Source organism: Rhipicephalus microplus, chromosome 6, assembly GCF_043290135.1.
Source record: "Rhipicephalus microplus isolate Deutch F79 chromosome 6, USDA_Rmic, whole genome shotgun sequence".
Classification (NCBI taxonomy): domain Eukaryota; kingdom Metazoa; phylum Arthropoda; class Arachnida; order Ixodida; family Ixodidae; genus Rhipicephalus; species Rhipicephalus microplus.
In genome coordinates, this window is record NC_134705.1 from 180117330 (window position 1) to 180138693 (window position 21364).

Sequence of the window (21364 nt, forward strand, 5' to 3'; positions counted from 1 at the left end):
TACTAGAAAAGGCATACATAAGTAATTATAAGGACCGCAGCGTTTCTCACGCTGCGCTGATGCTGCAACGCTTGCACGAAAAGCCAAGTGTTTCCAATGCTCTGCTAAGACGACCCGGTGGCGGCACCTACCCGTCGCCTTGCGTTCTACACCTTGTTGCTTCCGAGACGGGCGCGCACGCCACGCGCTTCGTTAGCGCTCATGTCTCACGTGTGACGTGACTTAATGCGCTTGGTCGCCTCCGCTGCACGCTCGAGGCACTCTGACGCAACGCCTCCAGAATACCATTTACCGACGTTTTTGCGCAAAACATCAAATAAACGTTTTGTTCACTCTCTCCAGACGCAAGACTATCGTCTTTCTACGACATTTGCAGTGTAACATCCATATACGGGGCCAATTTTTTTGAAAAGATGGTTTTAGAACTATTTTTCTAACGTTTTGGTGTCTGCGACACTCCATAAATAAGTTTGTTTGTCCCTTATATCCTGGCGCAAACCCCCATGGGGGATCGGCCATGAAACGAACGACGCCTTGCTATTTAAAAGAAAATGTTCATAACTTCGAAATGTTAAGCGATATACTTGATTTTGATAATTTTTTAACGATGAACTTAGCATTAAATTCTTCTCGTCTCCCGAAGGAAATCCCAAACGTATTCGCAAACGCTCTTGTGGCTAAAACCCAGCACGGTAGCCCCAGAGGAAAGAAGAACCGGAAGGGATAAATTTAACATCAACCATCGAAGCGGTTCGTCTAGAAGTCTTTTCCTCTGATTGGTGAATAATCTGCACGTTAAAAAGAAATGATCAAGAGATTCACACTCGTTGCAATGGAGGCATAAAGGTGACTGCACCAGACCAGACCTGCGTATGTAAAAATTCAGTGGGGGGACTCGGCATCGTATTTTGTTAACTGCGATCTCGGTCCTTCTGGAGGAACACCATCGATTCTTCCAACGATAATTTAGTTGAGGAAACTCAGAAACTGACAACGCAGACTTAGCGAAGTTGTCTGATATGGCAAATTTTTCAAAACGCGCCGCAGTTACAAACGCCAACGTCGGCAAAGTAGACATTGTCGGACCATTACGCGATAAAAATGCGAGTGCAGTGATAAGTGCTCGATCGTGCATAAACCGAGCCAACGAAGACGAAGCCCGACTGCGTGACACGTGCATTATTCTGCCGAGTCGTTGGATGCTGTCAGAGCCGAGCATCGGTGCCGTTCATTTCAGGTGAGCCACTCGGCGCTATTCCCTTTGCGGCAGGCTGTGAGGAGTGAGTGCGTTAAACTACTTCGTACGGTCTGCAATAGACGCGAGAAAACTCAACGCCACTTGGCTAGCCCCACTCGCTGACCATTGGGTTAAACGTAACGGTCCTTGCAACGGGCTCTCTGGACAGCCTGGATTTGAGAGTTCCGGTCCTGGGCCTCAATAAGTTTTTTTTTTAACCACTTCTTGTTGGTTGAGAGGGGGACTGGAAGACGCGGCCTTACCGGAAAATTTAACGGAAACGCTCGAAGTTCGCGTAACCACCACACTGGGTGCAGTTCGGACTTGGGAACCGTTCGGGGTACTCTAGTGTGTAGTGCCGCTGGGCTCGGGAAAGCGCTTGTACAAACATGACCTCCGAGATGGCGGGCGCGTGGCGGGTTCGCACCCGTCATCCCGGAGGCTATGATGGAAGTCTGAGAGTGTCAGCCTGGGTCCTGCACCTTGAGGAGTGTGGTAGGAGCAACACTCTTTTTTTTTTTGGGGGGGGGGGGGGAGATAGCGATGATTGCGTGTCTCGTTCTACGTGCAGAGAGGCTCGCGTCGCCCATTAGTGGACGCAGACCCGGAAACAGCGACGTGAACAACGCGTGAAACGCACGAGGACAAGGAACCGACGAGGACTAGCGCTGACTGAAATTTACTACCGTGAACATAGAAAACGAAAGCAAGGTAGCACGCGTGATCACAGCTCGTTCATTTGTGCAAATGATTGAGCGCTGATCACGTGTGCTATCATATTTTCGTATTTTTTCATGTTTCCATTAATAAACTTCAGTTGAAAGTCGGCGCTAGTCCTCGTCGGTTTTTTTTGTCTTCCCGTGTCTCGCGCGTTCCCGTCGCCGTTGATAGGACGTGGGTCGCATGGAGGAAAAAAAAAAAAAAAAATCGGAGACCTGTCCATGTAATGTCTGTTAAATATGTATGCTTGGTGTACTTGCTTTCTGAGCCATAGGCAGTTAAAAAGCGCTGTTCTCAAGGACGCGCAAACCTAGGATTTATGGAAAAGCATGCGTACTAAGTAGCCCTTCGCTACGACAGAGTACACATATGACTTGGCGATCGTGAACAATATCGATTGTCATCCCCTGATCGCGAAGTCATCTATAGCGAGACTTCTTCGTTTACGTGAGAGAAGTCATTCTTCCTGTGGTGCTGTGTATTTGCAAGCACCTTACAGTGTGGGTCTTTTGTTACACCTGTAAAAGGAACAGGCAATCCCAACGAACTTTGTGGTGTTGTGGCGTCATCCTTGAGAGGGATGCGCACTGTGTGTCGTGTGATTGTGGGCTTTATAGATAGATGTCGTTGCAGACTGGCACACGGGATTGTCAGTAGCCAATTACGTGTGCACGCGTCGCTCCGTGGCTCCGTGGTGTAGTTTTAATAAACTGCTGCTAGTGAGTCGAGTCGTCGTTGGGCTTCCGCGGAGTGCGTTTGGCCGTCACCCCCGGAAAATCTTTTCAGGCCTGCGCCCAGCAATCTGACGTCATGTCCGGCCGGCCGACTCTCGGGGAAGCCGCAGCGGCAGCGAGCGCAGCGCGGGCGGCGGTGGTGACGGTTCGGCGGCGTGGTGTTGACGGTGTTTCACGTTTGTTGCTTTCCGTTGTTGTTTTGCGGCAATTTCGTTTCCGTGCGTGATGCTGGAGTGATGCGACAATGCCGAATAAGTGTTGTGTACCCGGATGCACCGGCAACTACAAAACAGGAAAGAAGATACAAGTGTTTTCCTTCCCTAAAGACGCCGACGCTCTCAAACAATGGCTACGCGCCATTCCTAGGAAGGACTTCGTGCCGACTTCGTGCACTAAGGTAAGAATTTGAGATGCTCCTGTTCTTAGCTTGTCGTTGCTTGTTCGGGTAGAAATCACCTATGATGGGAAATACTTGAGCGTGTGGCCGCCGGGCCTCGCGAAGCGCTGACGCCAGCAGCGTTCGCAGCAAGGATGGTCAGCTGCGCTTTGTTCACTAACAGTGCCGTGGTGTCGTCCATTCTTGCAAGCTCTCGGTGGAAGCGCTTCGTGGAGTGCGGTGACATCACGCTCCCGTGTTTCCTTTCATGTTGCTTGTACCGCTTAGCGCAGCGCTTTTATTTAGATGCTTGCGAAACGTAGGTAGACTTTGTTTTAGCTACACGGACTGTAAACACGGTCATGCAAACGGGAGCGCATTTTTTTCTTTTGAGAAGTGGCGTCTCAGACGTTCTTGAAACGTTTGTGCAGGTGTGCGCGGATCATTTCGACGCTTCATGCATTGAGAAGACGACATCGTAGACGGATCCAAGGACAGGGAGAGTTATTGAAGTTGCACTCCCAGTACCACGGTTGCGTCCTGGATCTGTCTCAACGGTATTTCCCGGCTGTCCGTCCTACCTATCAGTACGAGACCAGAGCACGAGAGAAACCCCTGACGCCAAGAGGAGCCGACAAGAAGCCTCCCAACTCGCCCGTGCTGTAGAAGAGTCGCTGGCGTCATATGAAGCGGAGCAAGAACGAGACCGGTTTTCGTCCCTCGAAGAACTAAGGGCTCGCCTGCAAGGGGTGTCAGTGTCTCCGAAGTGGACTGTGATTCATAAAGAAGAGTGCTCCATGTTTTTGAACATTATCGACTATCGTGAACCTTGTTTGAATGCGTCATTGACCGTGTTTGCAAACCTTGAAGTCTTTGCCTGCTATCAAGGTTCACCAATCAAGAACCTTGGTAGCGCTGTTGTACCAGACTCAGTTCAAAAAGTAAGTTCCTTGTTGGAAATTTTGAACAACCTGTCGATGCTGTCTGAGGAGCGCTGCACTTATTGCCACCTGGCTCAAGCAATACATTCCCTTGTTTGAGCCTTGTTTCCAGTTTTGTATCTCTTTACAAGTTGTTAGCTTTTAAAGGTGCTGTACTTTTTTCTTTTTTTTTTAACTCGAACTGCCTCGGTGCCCACTGTAGCAGTTGTACAGTCCGTTTTGGTACCTAAGCTGTGTACACTTTCCTTGTGCACTCTGTGTACAGACATGTTGTGCACTGTGATTTGTTTTTTCTTAGATTTTTGCTTGATTTTTTCCCTAGAACATGCACCTACCTGTGGCAGTACAATTACTTTTCTTTCTGTCATTTATCATGCTGTGGACCACAATTTAGTCACCAGTGTTCTTATGTATTGTATTTTTTGGCAAGTGTTTGAACCTGATACCTTGTGTTGCTACTGCTACTATGATAAACGAATGGTATGTTTTCCTCTAACCTACAATTTAAATGAAAGTGTGCTTTTTCTGTTCCAAAGCTCGGGGATGTTTTTGCTGTTACAATCTGTTTTGTTTTCTGAGTTTTATGTGGCAAGATATTGTGTTTTGTACTTTTGGCATATTTTCAGCATTAAGGGCAACATCTTGTGTTGCCTGTCGTCTGCCTGGACCGAGAACAATGTGCACTGTGATATTTGTACAGACGGCGTCTGGCTGTGATAAATAAATACGCATTATTCCATTCACGATATTCAATATTTCTTGATACCTTGATAAGTTCCCCCGCAACGGTGGCTCAGTGGCTAAGGCGTAGCGCTGCTGAGCACTAGGGCGCAGTTTCGATACCCGGCTGCGGCGGCCGCATTTCTGATGGAGGCGAAAAGCAAAAACGCCCGTGTGTACGAGATTTCGGCACACAATAAAGATTCCCAGGTAGTAAAACTTGATCCTGAGCCCTCCCCTACGGCGCGCTTCATCGCCTGCGTTGCGTCGGCGCGTTAAACCATACAATCAATGGATACCTTGATAAATCGTGCGGACATGGTGTCAAGGAACCTCGCCCGAGTCGGTAGGCGTGAAGGGCGCTCGCGGCAAGCGCTCGCGGCTGGCGCAGCCACCCAGCGAAGGGCGGCCGGCCGGCCGGCGCGATGTGACGTCGTCGACGTCACGTCACGTGACGCGCAGGCCTGAAAAGCTTCCGGGGGTGACGGTTTGGCTCGCTCGTGTTGGTGGGCCGATTGCCGGCGCGCGCAGAGTTCCGCGTCCAGTTGTCGGTCCCCTTGCCGTCGTTCGGACGCCGCCTGCCGACACAACAAACTTCACCTGTATTGGATTGGCCTTGAATCTGCGTGGTGGTGGTGGTAGTGGTTAGAATATGAGAAAAGGCACCTAATTTCTGCAACCTGGTCGGGAGCACGGCGCAGTGCCTGCGGGGAAGGGAAAAGGGAGAAAAGTGGAAAGGGAAAATATTAAGTGAGCAGTGGCACGGTCGTCATCAGCACGAGCAGCAGTTCAGAAGCAAGGGTAGGGGTGGCAAGGGGCCCGTCCTCAGCGGTAGGAGAATCCGCGTCAAGTGGCGTCTGCACGCAGGGGAGTCGGAGTGACTGCCGTCTCCTCTCCCAGTTATTTGGCGCTGCCCAACACCACCTAGAGGAAATTCTTTTTGAGTCAGTCTCGGTGGCGTTGCGCGGCCCCGCTTGCTACCGTCAACTCCTGACTACACGTACGCGTCGCAGAGTGTCAGTGCGCGGCTTTTTCCAACACCACCTAGAGGAAATTCTTTCCAGTCTCGGTGGCGTTGCTTTTTCACGAGGATCTTTTCCCTCTCCCTACGGAAACCGCCTCGAAAACCACGCAGGCAGACAGGCAAAGAACTTTATTAATATCCGGAGGCGGTGCTCAATCCCCCTTAGGGTGCAACACCGGTGGGCCACTCCCACGACGGGACGGGGAGGTTAAACTCTACGGCTATGTCGTGGGCCCTCTGGATGGCCCTAAGCTGGTCTCCTTTGTCATGGCTTGTGAGGAGACAGGTCCAGTCCGTCTCCGTAGAGGGAGACTCGCTGCTCTCGCGCAACGCAGGGCATTGCCACAGCATGTGTTGGAGAGTACATTTGGGATGACCACAGCGTGGGCACCCCGGATCTATGCCATCTATGTATTTAGAGCAAGTTAGAGGCGATGCATACGCCTCCGTCTGTAAGAGTCGTAGAGTTATGGACTGAGGTCTTGTTAAGTGTCGGTGCGGGAGTAAGTATTTCCGCCGCTCCAAATGGTAGTGTTTGCAAATTTCATTAAAAGTTAGCAACGGGTCTCTGAAGAAACAAGTGACGTCCTAAGCCTTCGAGAGGTTCTCCCCGGCGTGGAACGTGAGACCTCGCGCCCGGGAGTGAGTCAACTCGTTGGCATTAAGGATGGTTTCGTGAACGTGTCGGCCAGCGTGTGCCGGGAGCCAGATTATGTGCTTTTTGTCTGACCAATTGGCAGCAGAGAGAACGCGCGCGGCTTCCCGACAAACTGAGCCCGTCATGAAGGCCCGTGCGGCTGCGCGCGAATCCGTGTAAATAACGGTGCGATCGGTGGCAGCGAGAGCTAGTACCACAGCGACCTGCTCGGCGCGATCAGCGTTCGAATTTAATAAAGTCACAGACGACAAGTGTTCACCTTTGAGTGTTGTAGCCACCGGGACAAAGTGGTACGTAGAGCTGTACTTCGCTGCATCTACGAAGGCCACGTTATCCTCCATAGCGGCTGCTGTACTGAGTAGGGCTTGCGCCCGTGCCTGACGTCTTCCAACGTTATGTGTGGGATGCATGTTACGGGGTATCGGGGACACTGTAAATTTTGCGCGCAGGTCTTCGGGGAGCTGCTGCGGACATTCTTGGGATACGGGAGATTTGAGCCCGAGGTGGGCTAGTAACCGTCGCCCAGCTGCAGTGGAAGACAGCCTTACAATTTGAGATACTTTTTGAGCTTCTACGATTTCGTTGAATGTGTTATGAATGCCTAGCTCATTGAGCTTGACCGTACGGGTGCCGCCAGGTAACCCGAGCACCTGTTTAACGGACCGGCGGATGATCACGTCGAGACGGCGTATGTCTCCTTTTTGCCACAGGTGGGCGGGAGCCACATAGTTGATGTGGCTCATGAGGAAAGCGTGAAACAGTCTGCGGAGATTCTCCTCAGATAGTCCACCACGCCTGTTAGCTACTCTGTTAATTAATTTAGCCATTGATACGGCCTTCGTGGAAATATGAGAAATACTGAAGTAAAATATGACCGTTGGCCTGAATTAGCATGCCTAGTATGCGAACTTGGTCCACCGTGGGGATGGGTGTACCATCCGCCGTCAGGACATTGATCCCCGCGTATGCGTCTCTGCGTGCCTTGTGTTTCGGGCGGTATAGAAGTAATTCTGATTTCTCTGCTGGTAGCGAAAGACCGGCCTGCCGTAAGAATATTTGTATCATGTTTACCGCGTCTTGCAGTCGCTCCTCGATATGGCCGTCACTGCCGCTAGTACACCAGACGGTGATGTCGTCTGCGTAGAAGGCGTGACTGATGCCGTCGATCTGTGAGAGTTGTTGCGACAGAGCGCGCATGGAGAGTTTGAACAGGAACGGAGAGATCACGGCCCCTTGGGGTGTGCCCCTCGGTCCCAGGTTGAATTTCTTCGAGCCCATCTAGCCGAGTTTGATTGTAGCCGTCCTGTCGCGCAAGAACGATCTAACATAGTTGTAGAAACGCGTACCTAATCCTGCTTCGCGAATCGAGTCGAGGATATGAGAGTGCTTGACGTGGTCGAATGCCTTCTCGAGGTCGAGCGCTAGAATGGCTCTAGTGTCTCTGGTGACCTTATCCATGAGCTCATAGTTGAGCATCAGCATAACATCTTGCGTGGAGAGGGACGAACGAAAGCTAATTTGGTTGATCGGTAGAATCTGGCGCTCCTCAACAAATTTTGTGACTCGATTGAGTATTACGTGTTAGGCAGGTGCTTCGTCGGTGGAGTCGGGGATGGTTGCTTGGGCGTCGGCTGTTGCGTGGCCGAGTCTCCTTGGGTCTGTTGGTTGTTGTTACGCCGGCGTCTGCGGCGGCGTCGACATCGAACGACGTAAGGGACTTGATAGCGATTTGGGCATGTGCGGTCGCCCGTAATGTGGGCCTGGCCGCACAACGCGCACTCGGGTGTCACACACTCATGGCCAGGTCCGGTTGGTTTGATACCACAGTGTTCACACACTTTCTCAGATGGGGTAGGGCAGACGTCTGTTCGATGCCCGACGCGGCCGCAGTTGCGACAGGTGTCGATCTGTCGCTTGTAGAGCGTGCAACGCAGCAGGAGCATGCCGCAGCGCACATAGTTGGGGACTTTAAGTCCATCGAAGAGAAGGATGATGGTGGTTGTATCCTTGATTCGTCGTACCCCCATCAACGTTGGGTTATGTGATGAGACGAACAGGCGTTGTAGCTCTGAGTCTGGGAGGTCAGCGTCGACCCCTAGGACTACGCCTCGGCTGGTGGTGCCAGACGCTGCTACGTAAGCGGATACTGGATGTTCTCGCTCCATGAGAACAATTCCTCGCACTTTGGCGTACGTTTCGGCCGTTTGTAGGTTCGGCGTGCTGATCACAAAGATATTCTGCGTGTCGTTAGTGCAAACAATATCTTCCTCTGCCGCCGTTGGCGGGAGTCGTGCAGCGAGTAGTAGAGCTTGCAAGAACTGAAACTTGTTGCACCTACGTACATCCAGGCCACCTCCGGGGCGAACGATGACACGGTGGTGATCCGTTGGAAGCGGGGGGAGTCGGCTGGCGGCTGCAACCCAGCAGGCTGCAACGTCACAGCTCCGGTTCGCCGGGCGCCAATGCGGGCGCCGGCTGGCTTGCCAGTGGTAGTAGTTGATGACTTTGCTCGGCGTCGGATTGCGTCGATCCAGCCAGGCGCACTGGCTTCCTCTTCAGTGATCGTTTCTCCATCCACCATGGCTTCGGACATGATGACGGCGCAGGGGTGGCACGCGCCAGCACAGGGGTCCGTAGCCGTGTTAGGCCTACTCGAGGCTTAGCGAGTGAAGGCGAAACGGTGGTTGGAAAGGGAGAAAAGTGGAGTGGCCCGGGCCAAAATTGGCATCAGGGTGTTCCCCTAAGCTTAGTGAAAACGTTGATGAAAAATTAGGGAAGATTGAACTCAGCAGACCAGCAAGAAGTATAGCAGAAGGCGGAGCCGATGCGTCGGCGTCCGCTCATCTTGACGCCCCCTGGTCTCGAAAACCACGCGCTGCAATGCGTTCGTGTGGTCAGGCCTTAACGGCCACAGTTGGTAAACGGCGAATATCTTTGCGTTTGCGTGCCTCATCTTTCTTTCTTTCGTTTTTTCTTTCTTTCTTCTTTCTTTCTCCGTGTGCAATGTTAAATCTTAATCTTTTCCTTCCTCTCTTGACGGGAATCGAGCCATCATACTCATGCTTAGTATCGCAACATGTCTCTTGTTTTTGTGACGTGAAACTACACTCAAGCTTCATTATGACAGTCAGACTGGCCACGAAAATGCTTCGTCATGTCATAAAATTAGTCTTAAACATATATTTGTAGCACCGTATTTATGACATGGATATTCTACATTTACTTCGTTTTAACGAATAATTCGTTATATCAGGGTTCGTTTTATAGAGGTTTGAGTGTATATAGCCTTACGCGGAACAATGAAATGCCACAAAGAATGGGCAACGACTTCGTCCACTTCGACCACTCCGCCTCGTGGAGAACACTGTTCACGCATGTGCCTGTCATGCGTACGTCGTATCGATGCCAAATGGTGTTAAAAATTCGGGGTTTCGTCACGGAGTGACGTTTATATGTTATCAGTCAATATTTGTTCTTGAAAGCACGTGTGCCTTTTGATCCGAATAAACTAAGACGCAATAGCATGACGTGGCCGTGTGCCTAACCTCCAATGTAGCATGCGTTCTTTTTTTTCTTTATTTTGTTGCAGGTTGCTAGAGACACCTCACCAGTCGCGTAGCTATAGGGAAACCTCGAACGCTCATTCAGCATGGGTAAGTTTATGTCCAGCGTGACTAACATGCGTGCACATACAGCCATGAACAATATGAGCAAGAGCATCGAATTCGCGCTTAATCAACGCTTACTTGCAATTTACCAATATCAATATGACCAAATGAAATTGCTTTGTGAGGTATACCTTGAGCATTGAGTCTATGAGCACCATTGCGCTTCCCAACTGCGTTTAACCGCTATGACCTTTAAGAGATTCCACAGTGGTACTTGGTATCGAAACTCGATATTTGGAGCGCGTGGTTACTGGTGGCGTGTCCGTGGTGACCGCATCCAGTAGACAGTCGTTCAGGCCGGCTCTTCTCGTTGGGGCTGCAGCGGAGCACAGCAATCCTTGATGCGTGCTGGCCAGGTCCGGCCTGCGGTCGTTTCGCGCCGTGCTTTAAATCAAGGCATTGCAAGCAGTGCTCCGCCGGCGCCACCCATAACCACGAATCAATCAATCAATCAACCAATCAATCAATCGATTATTTATTCAAGCGATCAACCAATCATTTATTCAATCGCCAACCAATCAATCGTTCAATCATTTATTCAATCGATCAACCAATCGATCGATCAATCATTTATTCAATCGATCAATCAATCAATCATTTATTCAATCGTCAACCAATCGATCAATCATTTATTCAATCGTTCAACCAATCGATCAATCATTTATTCAATCGTTCAACCAATCAATCAATTATTCAATCGATCAACCAGTCAATCATTCATTCAATCGATCAACCAATCATTTATTCAATCGATCAACCAATCAATCGATCAATCGTTTAACCAATCGATCAATCATTTAATCAATCAACCCATCATTGAATCAATCAGTCAATCAAGCAATAAATCATTCATTCAATCGTTAAAATGAAACCTTTATCTGGATCAATAATATATACTAATCTAAGCCTTCTGCGTCGAGTGCGCGATTTACTATAAAGCATTAAATATGCATGTTACTATGAAGATTACACAAAACGAACGTCGCCCGCCACGGTGGTTCACAGTTGTTGTAGCGGTGAACTGCTGAAGCGAAGGTCGTGGGACCGAACCCCGGTCGCGGCGGCCGCATTTTAGAGGAGACGAAACGCTGAGGGCCTGGGTATACTTAGATTCTGGTGCACGTTCTTAGAGAATACCAGAGGGTTGAAATTCTCCGGAGTACTCGATTACGGCGTCCCCTCGTAATTGTATCGTTGTTTTTGGACGTAAAACTCCGGCAGTTGCATTCTATAGCATTGACGTCGCTCCAGAAAACGACACGCGATGCGTAGCAAAATCACGAGTAACCATCGGTTTTCTTCTTTTTTTTTTCTTACAGAGGAGCAGTCATCTGCGTATGGAGCCGAAAGCGGTAGGTGTTGTTTTCGTTCTTTGACCGAATGAGAGAATAGTATATGCCTGAGTCAATGGAGCATTGGCCGCAGAACATGGGCTCGACAGTGAAATTTCAGCTTGGTCGGCATCAGTATACGCGCAATTCTGCAGATAAAAAAATGCGCGAACTCCCAATATATATAGGTGGCGTTGGGCCTTCTCCCGTTTTTCGTCGATCCACGTCTGTGTGTGTAGTGCGCGCCCGTTGGTGCATACGTGCGAACATCCACCTCGTAGAAGGTGGATGTTCGTAGAAGGTTTATACGGACTTGTATAAAGTTATGTCCGACCACAGCGGGAGTGTTCTATATCTCAGCTTCTCGTAATATTGTACACGGGACGCACAAGTTGAGCTGTTAGGACGAATGCCTCATCGCCGATCCACAATTCTCACATTTAGCTGGTTTACCCTTTTCGAATAGATTTGGGGGAAAGGATACATACCTTGAGATGCGGATAGGGCACGATGATTACGAGTTTGCTTACGACCAATCGTAATGACGATTGTAAAGTTAATCTCGGTCACGTGAGCCTTGCAGTGACGCATTTTGGCACATGAAAGACGGTGCTTCAAAAAGTTTGTCGTGTTTAGGGCACCCGGACATCGCACCTGAAGACACGAACGACGAAATTCCGGTTTTACGCTCGGCCACAAAGTTATACGAATCGCGCGAGCGCGTGGCAGGATCGCCGACAACGCCGTCTAGCGGAGAGCCGTCGGCTGCCGAGAGTGTTGCTAGAGTGCCTAGAATGTTCTCCTAGTGTCATGAACAGGCGCCTTCCCCATCGGCGACTGGGAAATTGATTTGGATTCAGCGTTAGGGGGCGCTACTTGCAACTGGCGCGTCAGTTTGCGTGCCGGCCGGGCCTTTCAACGTTGTGTCGGGTGGCGAATTGTCTGTGTGGTGAAGCGTGTTCTCGCTACGTTTCGAATATGTACCGTGAATTCTCGTGCAGCGATTGTGTGTGACTATGCCTGAAAAAAAAAAAAGGAAGAACGTGCTTTGTGCCTTTGTGCAAAGGCGGGTACAAGTCTTTCAAGGAGAAGGTGTCTCTGTTCAGGGCTCCGGCAGACCCTGTTCGTCTTCAAGAATGGGCGCGAAACATCAAAAGAGGTGACAAAGTTCTAGACGAAACTTGTGTAGCGTGTTCTCGTCATTTTGATGATCGCTACATCCAAAGAACTTTCAAGCATGTCATCAACGGCGAGGACGTCGAATTCGACCGTGAACGACCATCGCTAACGCCGGACGCCGTTCCTACCATTTTCCCGGATGGCCCCGCTTACCTGACTAAACCAGTGCCTCGAAAAAGAAAAGAGAGGAATATTGCTGACTGCACAGCTCCGCCTGCTAAGCGTAAAGCGCTGAATGAACCCACGACTTCCCAGGCCTGTGACGATGCTGCCGCTGGCGAGAAAACAGCACAGGCGCCGCACCCGTTTCACAGCATAACGCCGCCGTCGGCATTTTGCAGCAAAATTTGCTTGCCCAGTAACCCAGAAGCATTGTGCTTCGCATGGCACTACAATACAGTGCCGGGTGACGTGTGCGTGTTGAAACACGTAGTGTTTTCGTCAAGCAAGGAAGTAGGTGCTGCAGATGGGTACCTTTGCAGTACTTACTGCCGCGGCATAAATGTGGAAGAGCACTATGTCAGCACCGAAACTGACGCACTCGCTTCGCTGAAAAGGGCCGACGATCTGCTTCTTTGTTGCGGCTGCGAAATTGAGCCTGCCGCTGGCACTAAGTGCGTCCGTTTCGGAAGCGGATGTTTTTCGCCCAAGTGCTTGGTTACTACGCAGGATGGGAAAGCTTGCTTGAGGTGCAAGTACCTGAGGAGACTGATTCAAGATCAGCGGAATCAGCACTGTCAGAAAATCAGCACTGTCATTGCTTTGGCATTATTTATTTTTCTGATTACTTCGAGGCGTGAAAGGCCAATCGAAGAGATAATGACCCTTGTACGTGGGTGCGTCCAGGCCTGCCACCGAGTGCAGGGAAAGTAAGTGTTCATAATACATTGTATATATAAAAAGTTGCGAGAAGAGGGTTTGTACAGTGCCTGCGATTCTGCACATGACAACAAAGTCGCGACAGCAGCCTACAGGAGGGAATGGTGGTCGCGGATGAGGAGAGAAATATGTGATTTTTTGTGTTGAACAGTCGTACCGCTGGGAGCCCCCGGTTGGCCACCCCTTAATTACCGCAATTTAAAAAGTAGCATTGGTAACGCGCGAGCGGCCAATCTATGAATAGGCGGCACGGTAGGAGGACACAAAATCTCAACAAGGCAGAGAGCTCGCATACATTTCGTTCAAATTCACACGCTTTATTTACAGTCTGCATGGAAAACGCAGGATAACAAGGCAATCGCGTGCTAAGCCATGAAACCACCACTGCAATTTCAACGCAAAGCGTCTGCTCCGGCTTGCTGCCTCCCCAGCTTGCCGAAAAAGCAGCGCGCTAGAGAGCGGTACTGCCACCTGACGGCTGTATTGCATACCATTTCCCCTCGGCCGGCCCGTTCACGACACTAGGAGAAATATTCTAGGCACTCTAGTGTTGCTATAGGCAACGCCTCCTCTAGAAATATGCCTGAGGAATGGCTCGCGCTCCCAGCGGAATTGGCCTGCCTTCAGTTTTAAACAAGCTCCGCGTGGTGGCGCTCGCGACCGACACTATCATGCCACCCCGTGCCACCCCGTGGGGGAGGTGCGCGTACATTGAACACACACATCTTTGTAGTAGAGCTTAGACTTTTTTTTTCTCGTAGTGCAGGGCTCGAGTTTAGTAATTATCGAGTATAGGGACAATTGGTGTCAGAAAGGCATGGTTAAAAAGACTGTAAAGTGTTCAGGATGTGGAGTGGGTTTTAAAGTGGACCCAAGCGTAGAAGCGGATGGACAAGAGGCTGACGCGAAGTGTAGGCAATGTGAGGTCGAGGAAAAAATGGAGAAAATGATGGTTGCCCAGAGTGAACTGCTGGTGAGAATCGCCAAGCTCGAGACTGAGTTGGCGACAGAGCAAGAGAAAACGAGGGCAATGGGAGAAAGACTGAAGTCCGCCGAGGGAGCGCTAGCGAAGCTGAACAAAGAAGCGACCTACCGAGAGAACAGTAGGGAGCCGGCAACCAGAACGGTGGAGAAGGAAAAGCAGGCAAGTTTGGAAAAAACAGGTTTAGCCGGTTCAACTGTCGCAAGGCCCAGCTTCAGTGAGGTAGTGGTGGGGCAGGGAGGGAACAAAGCAGCCGGCGTCACAGGTGCAAGTAGCCCCCAGGTGCAGAACGCTCCAGCTGAAAAGTCGCAGCATGTGATAATCGCCGGGGACTCGAATTTAAATCGATGCACAGAAGCCATCAAAGAGAGGGTAAGAGGTGACAAGAGGGTAGCAGTAGGGGCGTTCCCCGGACGCAAGCTGGAAGCAGTCATGAGGCAAGCGAGCGCAAAGCTCAAAACGACAGCTGATAGACGAAACCTAGTGATAATTTCAGGCGGTTTAAACGATGTCCTAAATAGAGATGCAGCAGGACTAGCAGCCACACTGGCGAAAGGCGTCGATGACATGCGCGACACTTCTCCTAAAATACAGGTAGTGATATGCACGATACCGGAGGTACCGGTGCGTGATAGCAACCTGCAAAGAGCGGTGGTCCACGCAAACCAAGAGATATGGCGGATGAGTCGAGAGAAAGGCTTTGAGGTGGTGGAAATAAACAGAGAGGTGCATAGGTGGGGGGGTTTTCAACGAGACAGAATTCACTTCGATGGGCGGCTAGGTCATGAGGTGGGTTGGCGACTTGCAGGACGCGCAGTAGCTTTTTTGGGGGGCAAGCGAGCCCTTCGGGGTGCAGGATAGCTAGTAACGAGGAAAACAACCAGGGAGACTCTTCGACAGGTGGTATAGACAGATACGATTCCAAAGTGGCACCAATATCTAAGATAGGTAGAGTCCGGGGCATAAATAGACGTAGCCACGAGCGCCGAGCCAATTCAGACATAGGGTATATTAACATGCAGGGTGGTAGGAACAGGCTGAAGTGGGAAGAGATAGAAGAACAGCTAAGGGAAGAGAGGCCGATGGTATACGGTTTTGTTGAAACACATCTCAGGGACATGGAACAACCTCCGAACAATCCGGACTACGCGTGGGAATATTGTAATAGAACAGAAGGCAGCAGAAAGGGGGGTGGTATTGGGGCATTCATTCATAAAAGTACAGACTGGCAAAGGGTCAAGCAGGAGTGCAAGGAACATTTATGGCTAAAAGGGAAACTGGCAGGTCAAATGACACTCCTTGGTTTCGTGTACTTGTGGACGGGAGCAAAGGCCAGAGAGGAAAACCAGACAATGGTAGAGTGTATATCAAAAGACATTCAGGAGTTGGGAAGAGAGTGCGAGATAATTATACTAGGAGACATGAATGCGCACATAGAAGATATAGATGGGTATACCGACCCGACAGGCAAAATGATCATGGATATTTGTGAAAGGCTTGATTTGATCATTTGCAACAGTACCGAGAAGTGTGAAGGGCAAATAACATGGGAGGTAGGAAGGCTTCAGTCGACGATAGATTATGCACTGATGTCACATAGGATGTATGATAAGCTCAGGGGAATGCACATAGATGAAGGTGGCTCCAGAAGTCTGGGTAGCGATCACAAACGTATCAAGCTAAGTTTTGGAAGAGCAGTGAAAGTGGGAAGGAGACAAGATGAGCAACTACAGGAAAATTTTTATCCGGAAAGGCAAATTGAAATAGCAACTAAACAAATTGAGAAAGTAATCACAGAGAATAATAAGACAGTGTGGACATACACGAATCTAATTAGACTCTTTGAGCTAGAGCTTGCTAAGACGCGTAACAAGTCACCCCGGAAAAGAAGACACAAACCCAAAAGTTGGTGGGATGAGGAAGTTAAGAGAGCCATAGCAAAACGTCAGGAAGCCTCTAGGGAACACAGACATGCTAAGCAGCGGGGTGAACCGACAGATGATGTTGAAAGAAAATGGGCAACCTTTCTAAGCTGTAGGAGGGATGCATCCCTTCTGATCAATGAAAAGATTAGAAGGAAGGGAGCTCAGTGGCTGGCAGAAGTACATAAAAAAGATAGAAAGGCAGCTGCGAAATTTTGGAACCATCTAAACTCCCTAAGAAATGAGACGAGCCTAGAGCAGAGATTTATAACTACAGCCCAAGGTGCTAGGCTAGAAGGGGACGAAGCTATTGAATATATAAGAACAAAAGTGACAGAAAAATTTCAACAAAGAAGTACTTTATGCACCACAATAGACAAGGACGAATCAAGTGGTGCAATGGCTCCATTTTTACAACAAGAGTGGGTAAGGGCTGAGAAAAGGGTTCCTAGTAGTACATCAACAGGCCCAGATGGCATTCAAATTAGGCTGATAAAGACATTAGGTCCGAAGTCTAAGCAGGCTTTGAGAGAGGCAGTGAGCACAATAATAATCGATGGTGAAGTTCCCGACGGATGGAAACTTAGCAGGATGAGCATGATCTATAAAGGAAAGGGGGACAAAGCTGACATAAACAACTACCGTCCTATAACAGTGACATCAGTGGTCTACAGGCTGGCGATGCAGATTATAAAGGAAAGACTGCAGGCATGGATAGAAGATGAGGGGCTGCTGGGGGAACTGCAGAATGGGTTTCGGAAACACAGGAGGTTGGAAGACAATCTGTTCTCACTGACGCAGTGCATAGAAATAGCAGAAAAGGAACACAGGCCCCTGTGGCTAGCATTTTTGGATATCAAGGGAGCGTACGATAGCGTGGTTCAAGAGGAATTGTGGGGAATACTGGACACACTAGGCGTGGAACATGTAGTCACGTGGGAAAAACAGGTATCAAGTGGGAAAAACAGGTATCCAAGCCTGCAGAGGTAAAACGGGGGCTTAGGCAGGGGTGCCCCCTGTCACCCTTATTATTCATGATGTACCTACAAGGATTAGAGGCAAAATTAGAGGGAAGTGGACTGGGCTTCAACCTCTCTTTAGTCAAACAAGGAAAACTTATTGATCAGGCACTACCAGCATTAATGTACGCAGATGATATAGTGCTAATGGCCAACAACAAGGAAGATTTGCAAAGATTGATGGACATCTGCGGTAATGAGGGAGATAGGTTAGATTTCAGATTCAGTAAGGAAAAATCAGCAGTCATGATTTTCAATGACAACGAAGGTAGTGAGCTTAGAATACAGGAGGTCACGCTAGAGATAACAGATAAATACAAATATCTGGGCGTATGGATAAGCAATGGGACCGAGTATCTGAGGGAACACGAAATATACGTGACGACTAAAGGTAACAGGAATGCAGCAGTCATGAAAAATAGGGCACTGTGGAATTACAATAGGTATGATGTTGTGAGAGGAATATGGAAAGGGGTCATGGTTCCTGGGCTGACGTTCGGCAATGCGGTCTTGTGCATGAGATCAGAAGTTCAAGCAAGATTAGAAATTAAGCAACGTGGAATAGGTAGGCTTGCTTTAGGAGCTCACGGGAATACACCAAATCAGGGAGTACAAGGTGATATGGGATGGACATCATTTGAGGGCAGGGAAGCTAGCAGCAAGATAAAATTTGAGAAGCGATTGAGAGAAATGGGGGAAGAGCGTTGGGCTAGGAAGGTTTTCAGCTACTTGTACATGAAGAATGTCGATACAAAATGGAGGAAGCGAACCAGGAAGTTGACTGGTAAATACTTAGAAAACAGCAGGTGGCCAAACCAAAAAGAACTATCGGTTAAGAAGAAAGTGAAGGAAACGGAGACTGACATGTGGAGAATGGGCATGATTAAGAAGTCCGCACTAGAGGTCTATCGAACGTTTAAGCAGGAAATTGCCAAGGAAAGGATCTATGATAATACTCGGGGTAGTTCTCTACTGTTTGAGGCCAGAACGGGAGTACTGCGAACCAAGACATATCGGGCCAAATACGAAGGGGTAGACACAGTATGCAGTGCGTGTGGAGAGGAAGAAGAAACTGCCGAACACTTGATAATGTTCTGTAAAGGGCTTCACCCTATAATTCAGGATGATGGCGCAGAGTTTTTCAAAGCACTGGGGTTTAGGGACCGGGAGGGCAAAATAAACTTTAAGCGGGTAGACTTCACTAGAAGGAGGTTATCTGATTGGTGGCTAAAGTCAAGGCGCGAGTGAAAATTAAACTCTTCACTGCAAAGTACGAATCCTCAAACTCTTTTTTAAGGAAAAAAAAAATAAATATAGTTTTTGGTTCATTAGATATTACGGCTTGGTGGCGCTAGCCACCGCCCGATCTAAAGGGTACAGCCATATCCATCCATCCATCCATCCATCCATCCATCATGACGGTGACGGGCGGTACCAGTTAAGTGTTTTTCACCTGCGGCCCACAGGGGCGCGTCAGTCGAGATTTGTTTGAGACCTGCAACTGTGCACCGCTGTTTCGGAGGCTATGCAAAGTGTTGCGTTGTTGCACCGTCCGCCACAGGTGACGCTAGCGACCAAGACCATTTCCAAAATGGAGAAAAAGGGTGTGGCAGCTGTTTTTTTTCCCATGCGGCAGGCATCTTCCTGGAGGAGGCGTTGCTATGGGGTATGAGTGACATCAGCTACACACTCTCGACGGCAGGCAGCTTTCCAGATGGCGATTTCGGCACCTACTCAAGTGGTCCGTAATATTTCGTGGCCGACTGTGCGTATAAGCCATACGCAGTGCTTGCTATCGGAGCTAGAATACGTAATGCGTGACCTGTTAGGCTAAGCTCCAACGCATATTTTGCTTTCAGGGTTTATGTCAATGAGTTGTAAGTACAGAGGCTGTGCGCAGACCCAATGTTTTCACTTTAGCATGCGCATTCGTCAATGATGAGCGTGTAATACGGAAGACAGCGTGCCGCTAGTTGCCTTCGCGCCTTTTTTTTTTCTTTCTGTCTCCATATTTTGTTCGCATTCGCAGCGCAGCTGAAGTTTTTTTTTACGCGTCTAAACCACGTTTATTACCGTTAAACGTTACTTTATTCATTCAGGTTGCGGGCGCGCCCTCAGGCCGCACCCGCAATCAGTCAGGGCCGTTTCGCCTCTGCCGGGGAAAAAAAAGGAGAGAAGAAAAGTGTTGGGTCACGCACACACACACATCAAGCTTCGCTAGCACTCGATTTTTCTTATAGAGGAAAAGCTCCTTAATTTTTCATATGCGATCCATTTCCTTACGCTTCCGTGCGTTTTTTTTGCACGCTTGAGAGTTTCGCAGATTCTTTTCAAATTAATTTTATAGCCTGCCTCAAAACGCTCACCTTGCGTGTCAGAATTAATGGCAACGTTGTGTGTGTGACGTCAAGTTTTGCCTGGCGGAAGTGACGAACTGATGTGCCACTGTAGCGTCTGCTCCTCTGCTATGAATTGTGTGGGTTTGGCCAGCGCTTCCTCAGTTGGGCGGGCGATAGGTGCCAAGTGGTGTTGCGTTGTGAGCCACACACGATTCGCCATATACTCACCATAACAGCGTAAGCGTTTCAGCCGATCGGCGTGGACATCGTGGACAGGTAGTGCCATCTGGCGGGTATTATGTGTAATCAGGCAGGTTCCGGCAGCGTCAGGGCAATATTTACGTCGCAAGTATAGAAGCGCACTCGGTTGGGTTTAGGTTTCGATGTTACGGTTTTTCGCTAATTAAAAATTATTTTTGAATTTTTTGAGCATTTCAGTTATCGGGCGCGTGAGAAGAGTATCTAAGGAACATAAAAACGCCATTATCCTGACGTGGTCAAAAAATCGCCGGAGTTGGCCTTTAAGGTATAACGGTCCTTAAGGTATTAACGGCATAATGGTCTTTAAGGTATGTAACGAATGCATGAATGGTGTTACCGCGTGGATTAGCAAACTTAAAACCATATACCGATGTCACACAGTCACTTTTGATGGCGCTAGTGGCCGACCCCCATTGAACTTGTGATCGCCTGCTTTAGGGGCATAGTGTAGAATTGAGCCCATTACTGTCGGGTAATTCGATCGTGATCGGGCTCGATCGTGATCAGAAACGCCCCATGTGACCCGCGGTGAAATTTACAATGATTTATGACAAACTACACCAATAAAATTAACGAAACTGCACGTCTTTGTTTCCTTCGCAGATGAGGGTAAGTGTGATTATATATTCAAACATGTTGCGAAATGGCCACTGTAGACTATCTGGAAATTAACTCGGCGGTGAAATTCATTATCGAAAATAAGCCTCCGACCCAACGCATGAATATAACAAGACCACGTATACAACGTATAACTGATTTCCTAGCCGGGTAAGTAATCGTACATTCCGAACACCAATTCTCGATGCCTAACAAAAAGCAAGCGGACCGCTTCTACCTTAGATTCATAAGGATTTCTATATACGAAACACCTACTGCGCAATACCAAGGCAGACCTATAGTATCGATCGAGCGACAACACACTCACCGAGTCGATATCGAAATTCATAATTGGTTTATCGAACATAGCATGCACTCTTCCATCGTTCATTCAGGATACACCCCCTTCCTTCGGAGTGCAGATTCTATTAACAAAATACAAAACACTCCCGGGTCAGGCTGTTATGTGAACCTTCAATGTCCGCTCCTTGTACAAGAATATGCTTATGGCTGAAGGAATTGAAGCGGTCTCAAAGTCACGATAATGTTGTTTTATCCTCGACCTACCATATATCTGTTGCAGTTCCGTAATAAATGTAATAGAGCAGGTAAAATCTACATGAGCCAGCAAAATGACAAAACACAATCGGGTACTATTTGCCAGCGCGCGGGCAGGCATACGTTTTCGTTCTGTATAGATTCACTATATAGCGTTATACAAAGAAACGTCCCCGAGTTCAAATTCTAGCCTCCCTTCACCCCCGCTCCAACACGCAT

The 21364-nt window shown here is 49.0% G+C and overlaps 1 long non-coding RNA gene across 1 annotated transcript; it reads left to right on the top strand.

The window, feature by feature from the left end:
- Positions 1-2686: 2686 nt before the first annotated feature.
- LOC142765716 (uncharacterized) lies at positions 2687-4754 on the top strand. Its single transcript, XR_012884365.1, has 2 exons — positions 2687-3088; positions 3499-4754. It is a non-coding gene; the product is annotated as an uncharacterized LOC142765716 (long non-coding RNA).
- Positions 4755-21364: the final 16610 nt, after the last annotated feature.